Source organism: Oncorhynchus nerka, linkage group LG15, assembly GCF_034236695.1.
Source record: "Oncorhynchus nerka isolate Pitt River linkage group LG15, Oner_Uvic_2.0, whole genome shotgun sequence".
In the NCBI taxonomy this organism is placed as follows: domain Eukaryota; kingdom Metazoa; phylum Chordata; class Actinopteri; order Salmoniformes; family Salmonidae; genus Oncorhynchus; species Oncorhynchus nerka.
The window spans coordinates 27131290-27151200 of NC_088410.1; the positions used below are offsets into that span (position 1 = coordinate 27131290).

The 19911-nt window shown below is 50.3% G+C and overlaps 1 pseudogene; it reads right to left on the reverse strand.

The window, feature by feature from the left end:
- LOC135559814 (E3 ubiquitin-protein ligase RNF216-like) overlaps nt 1-19911 on the reverse strand; it is an 87684-nt pseudogene that overhangs the window by 48633 nt on the left and 19140 nt on the right.

Sequence of the window (19911 nt, forward strand, 5' to 3'; positions counted from 1 at the left end):
GAGAACTACAGGACAGAGAGGAGAGAACTACAGGACAGAGAGGAGAGAGGAGAGAACTACATGACAGAGAGGAGAGAACTACAGGACAGAGAGGAGAGAACTACAGGACGGAGAGGAGAGAACTACAGGACAGAGAGGAGAGAACTACAGGACAGAGAGGAGAGAGGAGAGAACTACAGGACGGAGAGGAGAGAGGAGAGAACTACAGGACGGAGAGGAGAGAACTACAGGACAGAGAGGAGAGAGAGAGAACTACAGGACGGAGAGGAGAGAGGAGAGAACTACAGGACAGAGAGGAGAGAACTACAGGACAGAGAGGAGAGAACTACGGGACAGAGAGGAGAGAACTACAGAACGGAGAGGAGAGAACTACAGGACAGAGAGGAGAGAACTACAGGACAGAGAGGAGAGAACTACAGGACGGAGAGGAGAGAGAGAGAGAACTACAGGACAGAGAGGAGAGAACTAAAGGACAGAGAGGAGAGAACTACAGGACAGAGAGGAGAGAACTACAGGACAGAGAGGAGAGAACTACAGGACGGAGAGGAGAGAGGAGAGAACTACAGGACAGAGAGGAGAGAGGAGAGAACTACAGGACGGAGAGGAGAGAACTACAGGACAGAGAGGAGAGAACTACGGGACAGAGAGGAGAGAACTACAGGACAGAGAGGAGAGAACTACAGGACAGAGAGGAGAGAACTACGGGACAGAGAGGAGAGAACTACGGGACAGAGAGGACAGAACTACAGGACAGAGAGGAGAGAACTACAGGACAGAGAGGAGAGAACTACAGGACAGAGAGGAGAGAACTACGGGACAGAGAGGACAGAACTACAGGACAGAGAGGACAGAACTACAGGACAGAGAGGACAGAACTACAGGACAGAGAGGAGAGAACTACGGGACAGAGAGGAGAGAACTACGGGACAGAGAGGAGAGAACTACGGGACAGAGAGGAGAGAACTACGGGACAGAGAGGAGAGAACTACAGGACAGAGAGGAGAGAACTACAGGACAGAGAGGAGAGAACTACGGGACAGAGAGGAGAGAACTACGGGACAGAGAGGAGAGAACTACGGGACAGAGAGGAGAGAACTACGGGACAGAGAGGAGAGAACTACGGGACAGAGAGGAGAGAACTACGGGACAGAGAGAACTACGGGACAGAGAGGAGAGAACTACAGGACAGAGAGGAGAGAACTACAGGACAGAGAGGAGAGAACTACAGGACAGAGAGGAGAGAACTACAGGACAGAGAGGAGAGAACTACAGGACAGAGAGGAGAGAACTACGGGACAGAGAGGAGAGAACTACGGGACAGAGAGGAGAGAACTACGGGACAGAGAGGAGAGAACTACAGGACAGAGAGGAGAGAGGAGAGAACTACAGGACAGAGAGGAGAGAACTACAGAACAGAGAGGAGAGAACTACAGGACAGAGAGGAGAGAACTACGGGACAGAGAGGAGAGAACTACGGGACAGAGAGAACTACGGGACAGAGAGGAGAGAACTACGGGACAGAGAGAACTACAGGACAGAGAGGAGAGAACTACGGGACAGAGAGGAGAGAACTACAGGACAGAGAGGAGAGAACTACGGGACAGAGAGGAGAGAACTACAGGACAGAGAGGAGAGAACTACGGGACAGAGAGGAGAGAACTACGGGACAGAGAGGAGAGAACTACGGGACAGAGAGGAGAGAACTACAGGACAGAGAGGAGAGAACTACAGAGAGGAGAGAACTACGGGACAGAGAGGAGAGAACTACGGACAGAGAGGAGAGAACTACGGGACAGAGAGGAGAGAACTACGGGACAGAGAGGAGAGAACTACAGGACAGAGAGGAGAGAACTACAGGACAGAGAGGAGAGAACTACAGGACAGAGAGGAGAGAGGAGAGAACTACATGACAGAGAGGAGAGAACTACAGAACAGAGAGGAGAGAACTACAGGACAGAGAGGAGAGAACTACGGGACAGAGAGGAGAGAACTACAGGACAGAGAGGAGAGAACTACAGGACAGAGAGGAGAGAACTACAGGACAGAGAGGAGAGAGGAGAGAACTACATGACAGAGAGGAGAGAACTACAGAACAGAGAGGAGAGAACTACAGGACAGAGAGGAGAGAACTACGGGACAGAGAGGAGAGAACTACGGGACAGAGAGGAGAGAACTACGGGACAGAGAGAACTACGGGACAGAGAGGAGAGAACTACGGGACAGAGAGAACTACAGGACAGAGAGGAGAGAACTACAGGACAGAGAGGAGAGAACTACAGGACAGAGAGGAGTGAACTACGGGACAGAGAGGAGAGAACTACGGGACAGAGAGGAGAGAACTACGGGACAGAGAGGAGAGAACTACGGGACAGAGAGGAGAGAACTACAGGACAGAGAGGAGAGAACTACAGAGAGGAGAGAACTACGGGACAGAGAGGAGAGAACTACGGGACAGAGAGGAGAGAACTACAGGACAGAGAGGAGAGAACTACGGGACAGAGAGGAGAGAACTACGGGACAGAGAGGAGAGAACTACGGGACAGAGGAGAGAACTACAGGACAGAGAGGAGAGAACTACGGGACAGAGAGGAGAGAACTACAGGACAGAGAGGAGAGAACTACAGAACAGAGAGGAGAGAACTACAGAACAGAGAGGAGAGAACTACAGAACAGAGAGGAGAGAACTACGGGACAGAGAGAACTACAGGACAGAGAGGAGAGAACTACAGGACAGAGAGGAGAGAACTACGGGACAGAGAGGAGAGAACTACAGGACAGAGAGGAGAGAACTACAGGACAGAGAGGAGAGAACTACAGGACAGAGAGGAGAGAACTACAGAGAGGAGAGAACTACAGAGAGGAGAGAACTACAGAGAGGAGAGAACTACAGAGAGGAGAGAACTACAGAGAGGAGAGAACTACGGGACAGAGAGGAGAGAACTACAGGACAGAGAGGAGAACTACAGGACAGAGAGGAGAGAACTACGGGACAGAGAGGAGAGAACTACGGGACAGAGAGGAGAGAACTACGGGACAGAGAGGAGAGAACTACAGGACAGAGAGGAGAGAACTACAGAGAGGAGAGAACTACGGGACAGAGAGGAGAGAACTACAGGACAGAGAGGAGAGAACTACAGGACAGAGAGGAGAGAACTACAGGACAGAGAGGAGAGAACTACAGGACAGAGAGGAGTGAACTACGGGACAGAGAGGAGAGAACTACAGGACAGAGAGGAGAGAACTACGGGACAGAGAGGAGAGAACTACGGGACAGAGAGGAGAGAACTACGGGACAGAGAGGAGAGAACTACAGGACAGAGAGGAGAGAACTACAGAGAGGAGAGAACTACGGGACAGAGAGGAGAGAACTACAGGACAGAGAGGAGAGAACTACAGGACAGAGATGAGAGAACTACAGGACAGAGATGAGAGAACTACGGGACAGAGAGGAGAGAACTACGGGACAGAGAGGAGAGAACTACAGGACAGAGAGGAGAGAACTACAGAACAGAGAGGAGAGAACTACAGAACAGAGAGGAGAGAACTACAGAACAGAGAGGAGAGAACTACAGGACAGAGAGGAGAGAACTACAGAACAGAGAGGAGAGAACTACAGAACAGAGAGGAGAGAACTACAGGACAGAGAGGAGAGAACTACAGGACAGAGAGGAGAGAACTACAGGACGGAGAGGAGAGAACTACAGGACAGAGAGGAGAGAACTACAGGACAGAGAGGAGAGAACTACAGAGAGGAGAGAACTACAGAGAGGAGAGAACTACAGAGAGGAGAGAACTACAGAGAGGAGAGAACTACAGGACAGAGAGGAGAGAACTACAGGACAGAGAGAGATGAAGGGGGGAAGACTACATCAGTCATGGAGCTCTGTCTCCATCTACAGGACAGAGGAGAGAACTACATCTCAAGACATCAGTCAGGAAGTTAAAAGCTTGGTCGCAAATGGGTCTTCCAAATGGACACTGACCCCAAGCGTACTTCCAAAGTTGTGGCAAAATGGCAGGAAGGACAACAACGTCAAGGTATTGGAGTGGCCATCACAAAGCCCTGACCTCAATCCCATAGAAGATTTGTGGGTAGAACTGAAAAAAGTGTGTGTGAGCAAGGAGGCCTACAAACCTGACTGAGTTACACCAGCTCTGTCAGGAGGAATGGGCCAAAATTCACCCAACTTATTGTGGGAAGCTTGTGGAAGGCTACCTGAAACGTTTGACCCAAGTTAAACAATTTAAAGGCAATGCTACCAAATACTAATTGAGTGAATGTAAACTTCTGATCCACTGGGAATGTGATGAAAGAAATAAAAGCTGAAATAAATCATTCTCTCTACTATTATTCTGACATTTCACATTCTTAAAATAAAGTGGTGATCCTAACTGACCTAAAACAGGGAATTTTTTACTAGGATTAAATGTCAGGAATTGTGAAAAACTGAGTTTAAATGTATTTGGCTAAGGTGTATGTAAAACTTCCGACTTCAACTGTATAAGGACTCCCACATCACCCCTCTGGGCTGACACAGACCGCCCTGGGCTGACACAGACCCCTATAAGGCTGACACAGACCCCTATAAGGCTGACACAGACCCCTATAAGGCTGACACAGACCCCTATAAGGCTGACACAGACCGCCCTGGGCTGACACAGACCGCCATGGGCTGACACAGACCGCCCTGGGCTGACACAGACCCCTCTGGGCTGACACAGACCGCCCTGGGCTGACACAGACCCCTATGAGGCTGACACAGACCCCTATGAGGCTGACACAGACCCCTATGAGGCTGACACAGACCCCTATGAGGCTGACACAGACCCCTATGAGGCTGACACAGACCCCCCTGGGCTGACACAGACCCCTCTGGGCTGACACAGACCCCACTGGGCTGACACAGACCCCTATGAGGCTGACACAGACCCCTCTGAGGCTGACACAGACCCCCCTGGGCTGACACAGACCCCCCTGGGCTGACACAGACCCCTATGAGGCTGACACAGACCCCCCTGGGCTGATACAGACCCCCCTGGGCTGACACAGACCCCTATGAGGCTGACACAGAACCCTATGAGGCTGACACAGACCCCCTGGGCTGACACAGACCCCTCTGAGGCTGACACAGACCCCCCTGGGCTGACACAGACCCCTATGAGGCTGACACAGACCCCTATGAGGCTGACACAGACCTCTATGAGGCTGACACAGACCCCTATGAGGCTGATACAGACCCCTATGAGGCTGACACAGACCCCCCTGGGCTGACACAGACGCCCCTGGGCTGACACAGACCCCCCTGGGCTGACACAGACCCCTATGAGGCTGACACAGACCCTCCTGGGCTGACACAGACCACTATGAGGCTGATACAGACCCCCCTGGGCTGACACAGACCCCCCTGGGCTGACACAGACCCCTATGGGGCTGACACAGACCCCCTGGGCTGACACAGACCCCCTGGGCTGACACAGACCCCTATGAGGCTGACACAGACACCCTGGGCTGACACAGACCCCTATGAGGCTGATACAGACCTCTATGAGGCTGACACAGACCCCTATGAGGCTGACACAGACCCCCTGGGCTGACACAGACCCCCTATGGGCTGACACAGACCCCTGGGCTGACACAGACCCCTATGAGGCTGACACAGACCCCTATGAGGCTGACACAGACCCCTATGAGGCTGACACAGAGGCTGACACAGACCCCTATGAGGCTGACACAGACCCCTATGAGGCTGACACAGACCCCCTGGGCTGACACAGACCCCCTGGGCTGACACAGACCCCTATGAGGCCGATACAGACCCCTATGAGGCCGACACAGACCCCTATGAGGCTGACACAGACCCCCCTGGGCTGACACAGACCCCCCTGGGCTGACACAGACCCCTATGAGGCTGACACAGACCCCTATGAGGCTGACACAGACCCCTATGAGGCTGACACAGACCCCTATGAGGCTGACACAGACCCCTATGAGGCTGATACAGACCCCTATGAGGCTGACACAGACCCCCCTAGGCTGACACAGACCCCCCTGGGCTGACACAGACCCCCCTGGGCTGACACAGACCCCCCTGGGCTGACACAGACCTCTATGAGGCTGACACAGACCCCTATGAGGCTGACACAGACCCCCTGGGCTGACACAGACCCCTATGAGGCTGACACAGACCCCTATGAGGCTGACACAGACCCCTGGGCTGACACAGACCCCTGGGCTGACACAGACCCCCTGGGCTGACACAGACCCTCTGGGCTGACACAGACCCCTCTGGGCTGACACAGACCCCCTGGGCTGACACAGACCCCCTGGGCTGACACAGACCGCCCTGGGCTGACACAGACCCCCTGGGCTGACACAGACCCCCTGGGCTGACACAGACCGCTATGAGGCTGACACAGACCCCCATGGGCTGACACAGACCCCCTGGGCTGACACAGACCACTATGAGGCTGATACAGACCCCTGGGCTGACACAGACCCCCTGGGCTGACACAGACCCCTATGGGGCTGACACAGACCCCCTGGGCTGACACAGACCCCCTGGGCTGACACAGACCCCTATGAGGCTGACACAGACCCCCTGGGCTGACACAGACCCCTATGAGGCTGATACAGACCTCTATGAGGCTGACACAGACCCCTATGAGGCTGACACAGACCCCCCTGGGCTGACACAGACCCCCCTGGGCTGACACAGACCCCCCTGGGCTGACACAGACCCCTATGAGGCTGACACAGACCCCTATGAGGCTGACACAGACCCCTATGAGGCTGACACAGAGGCTGACACAGACCCCTATGAGGCTGACACAGACCCCTATGAGGCTGACACAGACCCCCCTGGGCTGACACAGACCCCCCTGGGCTGACACAGACCCCTATGAGGCCGATACAGACCCCTATGAGGCTGACACAGACCCCTATGAGGCTGACACAGACCCCCCTGGGCTGACACAGACCCCTCTGGGCTGACACAGACCCCACTGGGCTGACACAGACCCCTATGAGGCTGACACAGACCCTCTGAGGCTGACACAGACCCCCTGGGCTGACACAGACCCCCTGGGCTGACACAGACCCCTATGAGGCTGACACAGACCCCCTGGGCTGATACAGACCCCCTGGGCTGACACAGACCCCTATGAGGCTGACACAGAACCCTATGAGGCTGACACAGACCCCTGGGCTGACACAGACCCCTCTGAGGCTGACACAGACCCCCCTGGGCTGACACAGACCCCTATGAGGCTGACACAGACCCCTATGAGGCTGACACAGACCTCTATGAGGCTGACACAGACCCCTATGAGGCTGATACAGACCCCTATGAGGCTGACACAGACCCCCCTGGGCTGACACAGACCCCCCTGGGCTGACACAGACCCCCCTGGGCTGACACAGACCCCTATGAGGCTGACACAGACCCCTATGAGGCTGACACAGACCCTCCTGGGCTGACACAGACCACTATGAGGCTGATACAGACCCCCCTGGGCTGACACAGACCCCCCTGGGCTGACACAGACCCCTATGGGGCTGACACAGACCCCCCTGGGCTGACACAGACCCCCCTGGGCTGACACAGACCCCTATGAGGCTGACACAGACACCCCTGGGCTGACACAGACCCCTATGAGGCTGATACAGACCTCTATGAGGCTGACACAGACCCCTATGAGGCTGACACAGACCCCCCTGGGCTGACACAGACCCCCCTGGGCTGACACAGACCCCCTGGGCTGACACAGACCCCTATGAGGCTGACACAGACCCCTATGAGGCTGACACAGACCCCTATGAGGCTGACACAGACCCCTATGAGGCTGACACAGACCCCTATGAGGCTGACACAGACCCCCCTGGGCTGACACAGACCCCCCTGGGCTGACACAGACCCCTATGAGGCCGATACAGACCCCTATGAGGCCGACACAGACCCCTATGAGGCCGACACAGACCCCCCTGGGCTGACACAGACCCCCCTGGGCTGACACAGACCCCTATGAGGCTGACACAGACCCCTATGAGGCTGACACAGACCCCTATGAGGCTGACACAGACCTCTATGAGGCTGACACAGACCTCTATGAGGCTGATACAGACCCCTATGAGGCTGACACAGACCCCTAGGCTGACACAGACCCCCTGGGCTGACACAGACCCCCTGGGCTGACACAGACCCCCTGGGCTGACACAGACCTCTATGAGGCTGACACAGACCCCTATGAGGCTGACACAGACCCCTGGGCTGACACAGACCCCTATGAGGCTGACACAGACCCCTATGAGGCTGACACAGACCCCTATGAGGCTGACACAGACCCCTGGGCTGACACAGACCCCCTGGGCTGACACAGACCCCCTGGGCTGACACAGACCCCTCTGGGCTGACACAGACCCCTCTGGGCTGACACAGACCCCCTGGGCTGACACAGACCCCCTGGGCTGACACAGACCGCCCTGGGCTGACACAGACCCCTGGGCTGACACAGACCCCCTGGGCTGACACAGACCGCTATGAGGCTGACACAGACCCCCATGGGCTGACACAGACCCCCTGGGCTGACACAGACCACTATGAGGCTGATACAGACCCCCTGGGCTGACACAGACCCCCTGGGCTGACACAGACCCCTATGGGGCTGACACAGACCCCTGGGCTGACACAGACCCCCTGGACTGACACAGACCCCTATGAGGCTGACACAGACCCCCTGGGCTGACACAGACCCCTATGAGGCTGATACAGACCTCTATGAGGCTGACACAGACCCCCTGGGCTGACACAGACCCCCTGGGCTGACACAGACCCCTGGGCTGACACAGACCCCCTGGGCTGACACAGACCCCCTGGGCTGACACAGACCCCTATGAGGCTGACACAGACCCCTATGAGGCTGACACAGACCCCTATGAGGCTGACACAGAGGCTGACACAGACCCCTATGAGGCTGACACAGACCCCTATGAGGCTGACACAGACCCCCTGGGCTGACACAGACCCCCTGGGCTGACACAGACCCCTATGAGGCCGATACAGACCCCTATGAGGCCGACACAGACCCCTATGAGGCTGACACAGACCCCCCTGGGCTGACACAGACCCCCCTGGGCTGACACAGACCCCTATGAGGCTGACACAGACCCCTATGAGGCTGACACAGACCCCTATGAGGCTGACACAGACCTCTATGAGGCTGACACAGACCCCTATGAGGCTGATACAGACCCCTATGAGGCTGACACAGACCCCTAGGCTGACACAGACCCCCTGGGCTGACACAGACCCCCTGGGCTGACACAGACCCCCTGGGCTGACACAGACCTCTATGAGGCTGACACAGACCCCTATGAGGCTGACACAGACCCTGGGCTGACACAGACCCCTATGAGGCTGACACAGACCCCTATGAGGCTGACACAGACCCCCCTGGGCTGACACAGACCCCTGGGCTGACACAGACCCCCTGGGCTGACACAGACCCCTCTGGGCTGACACAGACCCCCCTGGGCTGACACAGACCGCCCTGGGCTGACACAGACCGCCCTGGGCTGACACAGACCGCCCTGGGCTGACACAGACCCCCCTGGGCTGACACAGACCGCTATGAGGCTGACACAGACCCCCATGGGCTGACACAGACCCCCCTGGGCTGACACAGACCGCCCTGGGCTGACACAGACCTCTATGAGGCTGATACAGACCCCTCTGGGCTGACACAGACCCCCATACAGACCCCCCTAACTATCGGGCTCTTTTAAAGAACTGTGCGGCTCTGAATCTCGCTCAATTAATTAATGGCCCTACAAGACCGAAACTCAGAGCACCTAACAAATCAACGCTATTGGACATTACTCTAACGAATACCCCTCACAAATACACATGGACTGGGGATATTCTGTAGCGGACTGGGGATATTCTGTAGTGATGAAATACACACGGACTGGGGATATTCTGTAGTGACTCTTCCTGGGGTTTATTAAGGATCCCCATTAGTTCCTGCCAAGGCAGCAGCTACTCTTCCTGGGGTTTATTAAGGATCCCCATTAGTTCCTGCCAAGGCAGCAGCTACTCTTCCTGGTGTTTGTTATGGATCCCCATTAGTTCCTGCCAAGGCAGCAGCTACTCTTCCTGGGGTTTATTAAGGATCCCCATTAGTTCCTGCCAAGGCAGCAGCTACTCTTCCTGGTGTTTGTTATGGATCCCAGTAGAAACTAGGGCCTGTAGGACCTGCCTTGTTGATAGTGTTTGTTAAGGTAGAAACTAGGGCCTGTAGGACCTGCCTTGTTGATAGTGTTGTTAAGAAGGTAGAAACTAGGGCCTGTAGGACCTGCCTTGTTGATAGTGCTGTTAAGAAGGTAGAAACTAGGGCCTGTGGGACCTGCCTTGTTGATAGTGTTGTTAAGAAGGTAGAAACTAGGACCTGTGGGACCTGCCTTGTTGATAGTGTTTGTTAAGGTAGAAACTAGGGCCTGTAGGACCTGCCTTGTTGATAGTGCTGTTAAGAAGGTAGAAACTAGGGCCTGTGGGACCTGCCTTGTTGATAGTGTTGTTAAGAAGGTAGAAACTAGGACATGCCTTGTTGATAGTGTTGTTAAGAAGGTAGAAACTAGGGCCTGTAGGACCTGCCTTGTTGATAGTGTTTGTTAAGGTAGAAACTAGGGCCTGTGGGACCTGCCTTGTTGATAGTGTTGTTAAGAAGGTAGAAACTAGGGCCTGTAGGACCTGCCTTGTTGATAGTGTTGTTAAGAAGGTAGAAACTAGGGCCTGTAGGACCTGCCTTGTTGATAGTGTTTGTTAAGGTAGAAACTAGGGCCTGTAGGACCTGCCTTGTTGATAGTGTTGTGAAGAAGGTAGAAAATAGGGCCTGTAGGACCTGCCTTGTTGATAGTGTTGATAAGAAGGTAGAAACTAGAGCCTGTAGGACCTGCCTTGTTGATAGTGTTTGTTAAGGTAGAAACTAGGACCTGTAGGACCTGCCTTGTTGATAGTGTTGTTAAGAAGGTAGAAACTAGGACCTGCCTTGTTGATAGTGTTGATAAGAAGGTAGAAACTAGAGCCTGTAGGACCTGCCTTGTTGATAGTGGTTGTTAAGGTAGAAACTAGGGCCTGTAGGACCTGCCTTGTTGATAGTGTTTGTTAAGGTAGAAACTAGGGCCTGTAGGACCTGCCTTGTTGATAGTGTTGTTAAGAAGGTAGAAACTAGGGCCTGTAGGACCTGCCTTGTTGATAGTGTTTGTTAAGGTAGAAACTAGGGCCTGTAGGACCTGCCTTGTTGATAGTGTTGGTAAGAAGGTAGAAACTAGGGCCTGTAGGACCTGCCTTGTTGATAGTGTTGTTAAGAAGGTAGAAACTAGGGCCTGTAGGACCTGCCTTGTTGATAGTGTTGATAAGGTAGAAACTAGAGCCTGTAGGACCTGCCTTGTTGATAGTGTTGATAAGAAGGTAGAAACTAGAGCCTGTAGGACCTGCCTTGTTGATAGTGTTGATAAGAAGGTAGAAACTAGAGCCTGTAGGACCTGCCTTGTTGATAGTGTTTGTTAAGGTAGAAACTAGGGCCTGTAGGACCTGCCTTGTTGATAGTGTTGTTAAGAAGGTAGAAACTAGGACCTGCCTTGTTGATAGTGTTTGTTAAGGTAGAAACTAGGGCCTGTAGGGCCTGCCTTGTTGACAGTGCTGTTAAGAAGGTAGAAACTAGGGCCTGTAGGACCTGCCTTGTTGATAGTGTTTGTTAAGGTAGAAACTAGGGCCTGTAGGACCTGCCTTGTTGATAGTGTTTGTTAAGGTAGAAACTAGGGCCTGTAGGACCAGCCTTGTTGATAAGAAGGTAGAAACTAGGGCCTGTAGGACCTGCCTTGTTGATAGTGTTGTTAAGAGGTAGAAACTAGGGCCTGTAGGACCTGCCTTGTTGATAGTGTTGATAAGAAGGTAGAAACTAGGACCTGCCTTGTTGATAGTGCTGTTAAGAAGGTAGAAACTAGGACCTATAGGACCTGCCTTGTTGATAGTGTTGTTAAGGTAGAAACTAGGGCCTGTAGGACCTGCCTTGTTGATAGTGTTGTTAAGAAGGTAGAAACTAGGGCCTGTAGGACCTGCCTTGTTGATAGTGTTGTTAAGAAGGTAGAAACTAGGGCCTGTAGGACCTGCCTTGTTGATAGTGTCGATAAGAAGGTAGAAACTAGGGCCTGTAGGACCTGCTTGTTGATAGTGCTGTTAAGAAGGTAGAAAATAGGGCCTGTAGGACCTGCCTTGTTGATAGTGCTGTTAAGGTAGAAACTAGGGCCTGTAGGACCTGCCTTGTTGATAGTGTTGTTAAGAAGGTAGAAACTAGGGCCTGTAGGACCTGCCTTGTTGATAGTGTTGTTAAGAAGGTAGAAACTAGGACCTGCCTTGTTGATAGTGCTGTTAAGGTAGAAACTAGGGCCTGTAGCACCTGCCTTGTTGATAGTGTTGATAAGAAGGTATAAACTAGGGCCTGTAGGACCTGCCTTGTTGATAGTGTTGTTAAGAAGGTAGAAACTAGGGCCTGTAGGACCTGCCTTGTTGATAGTGTTTGTTAAGGTAGAAACTAGGGCCTGTAGGACCTGCCTTGTTGATAGTGTTGATAAGAAGGTAGAAACTAGGGCCTGTAGGACCTGCCTTGTTGATAGTGCTGTTAAGAAGGTAGAAACTAGGGCCTGTAGGACCTGCCTTGTTGATAGTGTTTGTTAAGGTAGAAACTAGGGCCTGTAGGACCTGCCTTGTTGATAGTGTTGTTAAGAAGGTAGAAACTAGGGCCTGTAGGACCTGCCTTGTTGATAGTGTTGTTAAGGTAGAAACTAGGGTCTGTAGGACCTGCCTTGTTGATAGTGTTGTTAAGGTAGAAACTAGGGTCTGTAGGACCTGCCTTGTTGATAGTGTTGTTAAGAAGGTAGAAACTAGGACCTGCCTTGTTGATAGTGTTTGTTAAGGTAGAAACTAGGACCTGCCTTGTTGATAGTGTTGTTAAGAAGGTAGAAACTAGGGCCTGTAGGACCTGCCTTGTTGATAGTGTTTGTTAAGGTAGAAACTAGGGCCTGTAGGACCTGCCTTGTTGATAGTGTTGTTAAGAAGGTAGAAACTAGGGCCTGTAGGACCTGCCTTGTTGATAGTGTTGTTAAGGTAGAAACTAGGGTCTGTAGGACCTGCCTTGTTGATAGTGTTGTTAAGGTAGAAACTAGGGTCTGTAGGACCTGCCTTGTTGATAGTGTTGTTAAGGTAGAAACTAGGGTCTGTAGGACCTGCCTTGTTGATAGTGCTGTTAAGAAGGTAGAAACTAGAGCCTGTAGGACCTGCCTTGTTGATAGTGTTGTTAAGAAGGTAGAAACTAGGACCTGCCTTGTTGATAGTGTGGTCTAGAAGGTCGTTCGTTCCATCTCACGTGATTTATACCTCGACTGAGGGGATCGTATCCGACACGCGTGTCAACTCACCTTTCGACAGCGAGGGTTGGGACAGCTGAACAGCGACACACCTTTATCCAACAACGCTGGGAAGTTACAGGAAGGACAACTGGAGATAAAAGACAGGAAACCATCAGACAGACAGACAGGAAACCATCAGACAGACAGACAGGAAACCATCAGACAGACAGGAAACCATCAGACAGACAGGAAACCATCAGACAGACAGACAGGAAACCATCAGACAGACAGACAGGAAACCATCAGACAGACAGACAGGAAACCATCAGACAGACAGGAAACCATCAGACAGACAGACAGAGACACACAGAGACAGACAGGAAACGACCGATGCAGGTCAGAACATTCTAGAAACCATCAGACAGACAGACAGAGACAGACAGGAAACGACCGATGCAGGTCAGAACATTCTAGAAACCATCAGACAGACAGACAGAGACAGACAGGAAACGACCGATGCAGGTCAGAACATTCTAGAAACCATCAGACAGACAGACAGAGACAGACAGGAAACGACCGATGCAGGTCAGAACATTCTAGAAACCATTAGACAGACAGACAGGAAACGACCGATGCAGGTCAGAACATTCTAGAAACCATCAGACAGACAGACAGGAAACGACCGATGCAGGTCAGAACATTCTAGAAACCATCAGACAGACAGGAAACGACCGATGCAGGTCAGAACATTCTAGAAACCATTAGACAGACAGACAGGAAACGACCGATGCAGGTCAGAACATTCTAGAAACCATTAGACAGACAGACAGGAAACAACCGATGCAGGTCAGAACATTCTAGAAACCATCAGACAGAGACACACAGAGACAGACCGATGCAGGTCAGAACATTCTAGAAACCATCAGACAGACAGGAAACGACCGATGCAGGTCAGAACATTCTAGAAACCATCAGACAGACAGGAAACGACCGATGCAGGTCAGAACATTCTAGAAACCATCAGACAGACAGGAAACGACCGATGCAGGTCAGAACATTCTAGAAACCATCAGACAGACAGGAAACGACCGATGCAGGTCAGAACATTCTAGAAACCATCAGACAGACAGACAGGAAACGACCGATGCAGGTCAGAACATTCTAGAAACCATCAGACAGACAGACAGAGACAGACAGGAAACAACCGATGCAGGTCAGAACATTCTAGAAACCATCAGACAGACAGACAGGAAACGACCGATGCAGGTCAGAACATTCTAGAAACCATCAGACAGAGACACACAGAGACAGACCGATGCAGGTCAAAGACAGAGACAGACAGACAGACAGACAGACAGAGACAGACAGACAGACAGACAGACAGACAGACAGACAGACAGACAGACAGACAGAGATCAACAGAGATCCTATTAAATTGACTAGATGTCATAAACCTTCAAAGTTCTCGAATTTAGTTGAAAATGGCGGCCATCTTGTTCAGGGAGAAATCCAAAAACATACAAAATAATTTGGAATGAATGGCAGTAGAGGGAGAAATACAGATTTTTACTATACAGCCAAATAAAAGGCATTTGATATCAGAAATTGTGAAACATAATTATAGTCAAATCTAAAATACTATTTAGACTGAAGATGAAACGTTGTGTTTTGAGTGTTTTCTCCTCGTTCTGCTCTTTTCTCACGCTTCATGTTATGGCCACCATGTTTAAATAAACGTCTTCGTTTTGCCTTCAAGCCTTGGTGTCTTAGTTTTAGTGTTTTCTTTCTTTATTTGGTCAGGCCAGGGTGTGACATGGGTTATTGTGGTGTGTTTTTGTCTTAGGGGTTTTGTGGGGTGTCTACGTAGTCTATGGCTGCCTGAGGCGGTTCTCAAATCAGAGTCAGGTGATTATCGTTGTCTCTGATTGGGAACCATATTTAGGCAGCCATATTCCTTGGGTATTTTTGTGGGTTATTGTCTATGGGTAGTTGTCTAGGGGTTTTGTATGTCTATGGTTGTATGTCTATGGTTTATCGTTGTCTCTGATTGGGAACCATATTTAGGCAGCCATATTCCTTGGGTATTTTTGTGGGTTATTGTCTATGGGTAGTTGTCTAGGGGTTTTGTATGTCTATGGTTGTATGTCTATGGTTTATCGTTGTCTCTGATTGGGAACCATATTTAGGCAGCCATATTCTGTGAGTGTTTGGTGGGTGATTGTTCCTGTCTTTGTGTTTTGGTTTTCGTTATTTTTGTAGTTTCTTCATGTATAGTTTTTCCTTCATTAAAAAAAAATCATGAATCCTCATCACGCTGCATTTTGGTCCGATCCTTGTTCTACCTCTTCGTCAGAGGAGGAGATAGAAGTTACAGATTTGCCTTCAAGCCTCCGTTTCGGATGGATTTGATTTGATTTGGACAGCGGCTCCTTCAAAAACCTAAAATACTGTCCTAATTATCAATTCAGTTTATATGGGGTTTTATATGACATTTTTCTGTATAAATAGTATCTAAAAAAATATATATGTAAACAGACGACAAATGTCTACATTTGAGTTTTCTTGGACAGCTGTGAGTGCTGTTATATGACACAATATAAGAACTTTGTTGGACAGCTGTTATAGAAACCATCAGACAGACAGGAAACGACCGATGCAGGTCAGAACATTCTAGAAACCATCAGACAGACAGGAAACGACCGATGCAGGTCAGAACATTCTAGAAACCATCAGACAGACAGGAAACAACCGATGCAGGTCAGAACATTCTAGAAACCATCAGACAGACAGGAAACAACCGATGCAGGTCAGAACATTCTAGAAACCATCAGACAGACAGGAAACAACCGATGCAGGTCAGAACATTCTAGAAACCATCAGACGGACAGGAAACGACCGATGCAGGTCAGAACATTCTAGAAACCATCAGACAGACAGGAAACGACCGATGCAGGTCAGAACATTCTAGAAACCATCAGACAGACAGGACAGGAAACGACCGATGCAGGTCAGAACATTCTAGAAACCATCAGACGGACAGGAAACGACCGATGCAGGTCAGAACATTCTAGAAACCATCAGACAGACAGGAAACGACCGATGCAGGTCAGAACATTCTAGAAACCATCAGACAGACAGACAGGAAACGACCGATGCAGGTCAGAACATTCTAGAAACCATCAGACAGACAGGAAACGACCGACAATATAAGAACTTGTTGCGTTTCCAATTTGTTTAAAGGCTGGTTTATAGTCCCGTCTATCGACATGTCTCTAGAACATTCTATTGTCTGACATCTTGTCTAAAGGCTGGTTTATAGTCCGTCTATCGACATGTCTCTAGAACATTCTATTGTCTGACATCTTGTTTAAAGGCTGGTTTATAGTCCCGTCTATCGACATGTCTCTAGAACATTCTATTGTCTAAACATCCATCTTGTCTAAAGGCTGGTTTATAGTCCCGTCTATCGACATGTCTCTAGAACATTCTATTGTCTGACATCTTGTCTAAAGGCTGGTTTATAGTCTGTCTATCGACATGTCTCTAGAACATTCTATTGTCTGACATCTTGTCTAAAGGCTGGTTTATAGTCCCGTCTATCGACATGTCTCTAGAACATTCTATTGTCTGACATCTTGTTTAAAGGCTGGTTTATAGTCCCGTCTATCGACATGTCTCTAGAACATTCTATTGTCTGACATCTTGTCTAAAGGCTGGTTTATAGTCCCGTCTATCGACATGTCTCTAGAACATTCTATTGTCTAAACATCCATCTTGTCTAAAGGCTGGTTTATAGTCCGTCTATCGACATGTCTCTAGAACATTCTATTGTCTGAACATCCATCTTGTCTAAAGGCTGGTTTATAGTCCCGTCTATCGACATGTCTCTAGAACATTCTATTGTCTAAACATCCATCTTGTTTAAAGGCTGGTTTATAGTCCCGTCTATCGACATGTCTCTAGAACATTCTATTGTCTAAACATCTTGTATAAAGGCTGGTTTATAGTCCCAACTCTATCGGTCTCTAGAACATTCTAGTCTAAACATCCATCTTGTCTAAAGGCTGGTTTATAGTCCCGATCGATGTCTCTAGAACATTCTAGTCTAAACATTCTTGTTCAATTGTCCGTCTGACATCTTGTCTAACATGTCTCTAGCATTCTGGTTGACATCTTGTCTAAAGGCTGGTTTATAGTCCCGTCTATCGACATGTCTCTAGAACATTCTATTGTCGTCTGACATCTTGTTTAAAGGCATCTTATCGACATGTCTCTAGAACATTCTATTGTCTGGTTTATGAATCTTGTCTAAAGGCTGGTTTATAGTCCCGTCTATCGACATGTCTCTAGAACATTCTATTGTCTGAACATCTTGTCTAAAGGCTGGTTTATAGTCCCGTCTATCGACATGTCTCTAGAACATTCTATTGTCTAAACATCCATCTTGTCTAAAGGCTGGTTTATAGTCCGTCTATCGACATGTCTCTAGAACATTCTATTGTCTGACATCTCTTGTCTAAAGGCTGGTTTATAGTCCCGTCTATCGACATGTCTCTAGAACATTCTATTGTCTAAACATCCATCTTGTTTAAAGGCTGGTTTATAGTCCGTCTATCGACATCACAAGAAGGTTCATGTCTAGTATTTGTATCACCACAGTTACCCAACTCCCTGAACAACATGGACACCCTTTAACACAATCACAAGAAGGGTCATGTCTAATATTGGTATGGTCATACCTAGTACTAGTTAAACACGTTTAGGCGCAGGTTCATGCGTCCACGGCCTCTTCAGCTTGTCTCTCGTAGTATTTACACAACACCGTGTCCGGCAAAACCTTTTCACAGCTGACACCGGGAAGGAACAGGGACAGTCTGCTTCCATACAGCTGAGAGAGGACTGGAACACAGAGACACCCTGTTAACACCTAAACCACACAGCTGAGAGAGGACTGGAACACAGAGACACCCTGTTAACACCTAAACCACACAGCTGAGAGAGGACTGGAACACAGAGACACCCTGTTAACACCTAAACCACACAGCTGAGAGAGGACTGGAACACAGAGACACCCTGTTAACACCTAAACCACACAGCTGAGAGAGGACTGGAACACAGAGACACCCTGTTAACACCTAAACCACACAGCTGAGAGAGGACTGGAACACAGAGACACCCTGTTAACACCTAAACCACACAGCTGAGAGAGGACTGGAACACAGAGACACCCTGTTAACACCTAAACCACACAGCTGAGAGAGGACTGGAACACAGAGACACCCTGTTAACACCTAAACCACACAGCTGAGAGAGGACTGGAACACAGAGACACCCTGTTAACACCTAAACCACACAGCTGAGAGAGGACTGGAACACAGAGACACCCTGTTAACACCTAAACCACACAGCTGAGAGAGGACTGGAACACAGAGACACCCTGTTAACACCTAAACCACACAGCTGAGAGAGGACTGGAACACAGAGACACCCTGTTAACACCTAAACCACACAGCTGAGAGAGGACTGGAACACAGAGACACCCTGTTAACACCTAAACCACACAGCTGAGAGAGGACTGGAACACAGAGACACCCTGTTAACACCTAAACCACACAGCTGAGAGAGGACTGGAACACAGAGACACCCTGTTAACACCTAAACCACACAGCTGAGAGAGGACTGGAACACAGAGACACCCTGTTAACACCTAAACCACACAGCTGAGAGGGACTGGAACACAGAGACACCCTGTTAACACCTAAACCACACAGCTGAGAGAGGACTGGAACACAGAGACACCCTGTTAACACCTAAACCACACAGCTGAGAGAGGACTGGAACACAGAGACACCCTGTTAACACCTAAACCACACAGCTGAGAGAGGACTGGAACACAGAGACACCCTGTTAACACCTAAACCACACAGCTGAGAGAGGACTGGAACACAGAGACACCCTGTTAACACCTAAACCACACAGCTGAGAGAGGACTGGAACACAGAGACACCCTGTTAACACCTAAACCACACAGCTGAGAGAGGACTGGAACACAGAGACACCCTGTTAACACCTAAACCACACAGCTGAGAGAGGACTGGAACACAGAGACACCCTGTTAACACCTAAACCACACAGCTGAGAGAGGACTGGAACACAGAGACACCCTGTTAACACCTAAACCACACAGCTGAGAGAGGACTGGAACACAGAGACACCCTGTTAACACCTAAACCACACAGCTGAGAGAGGACTGGAACACAGAGACACCCTGTTAACACCTAAACCACACAGCTGAGAGAGGACTGGAACACAGAGACACCCTGTTAACACCTAAACCACACAGCTGAGAGAGGACTGGAACACAGAGACACCCTGTTAACACCTAAACCACACAGCTGAGAGAGGACTGGAACACAGAGACACCCTGTTAACACCTAAACCACACAGCTGAGAGAGGACTGGAACACAGAGACACCCTGTTAACACCTAAACCACACAGCTGAGAGAGG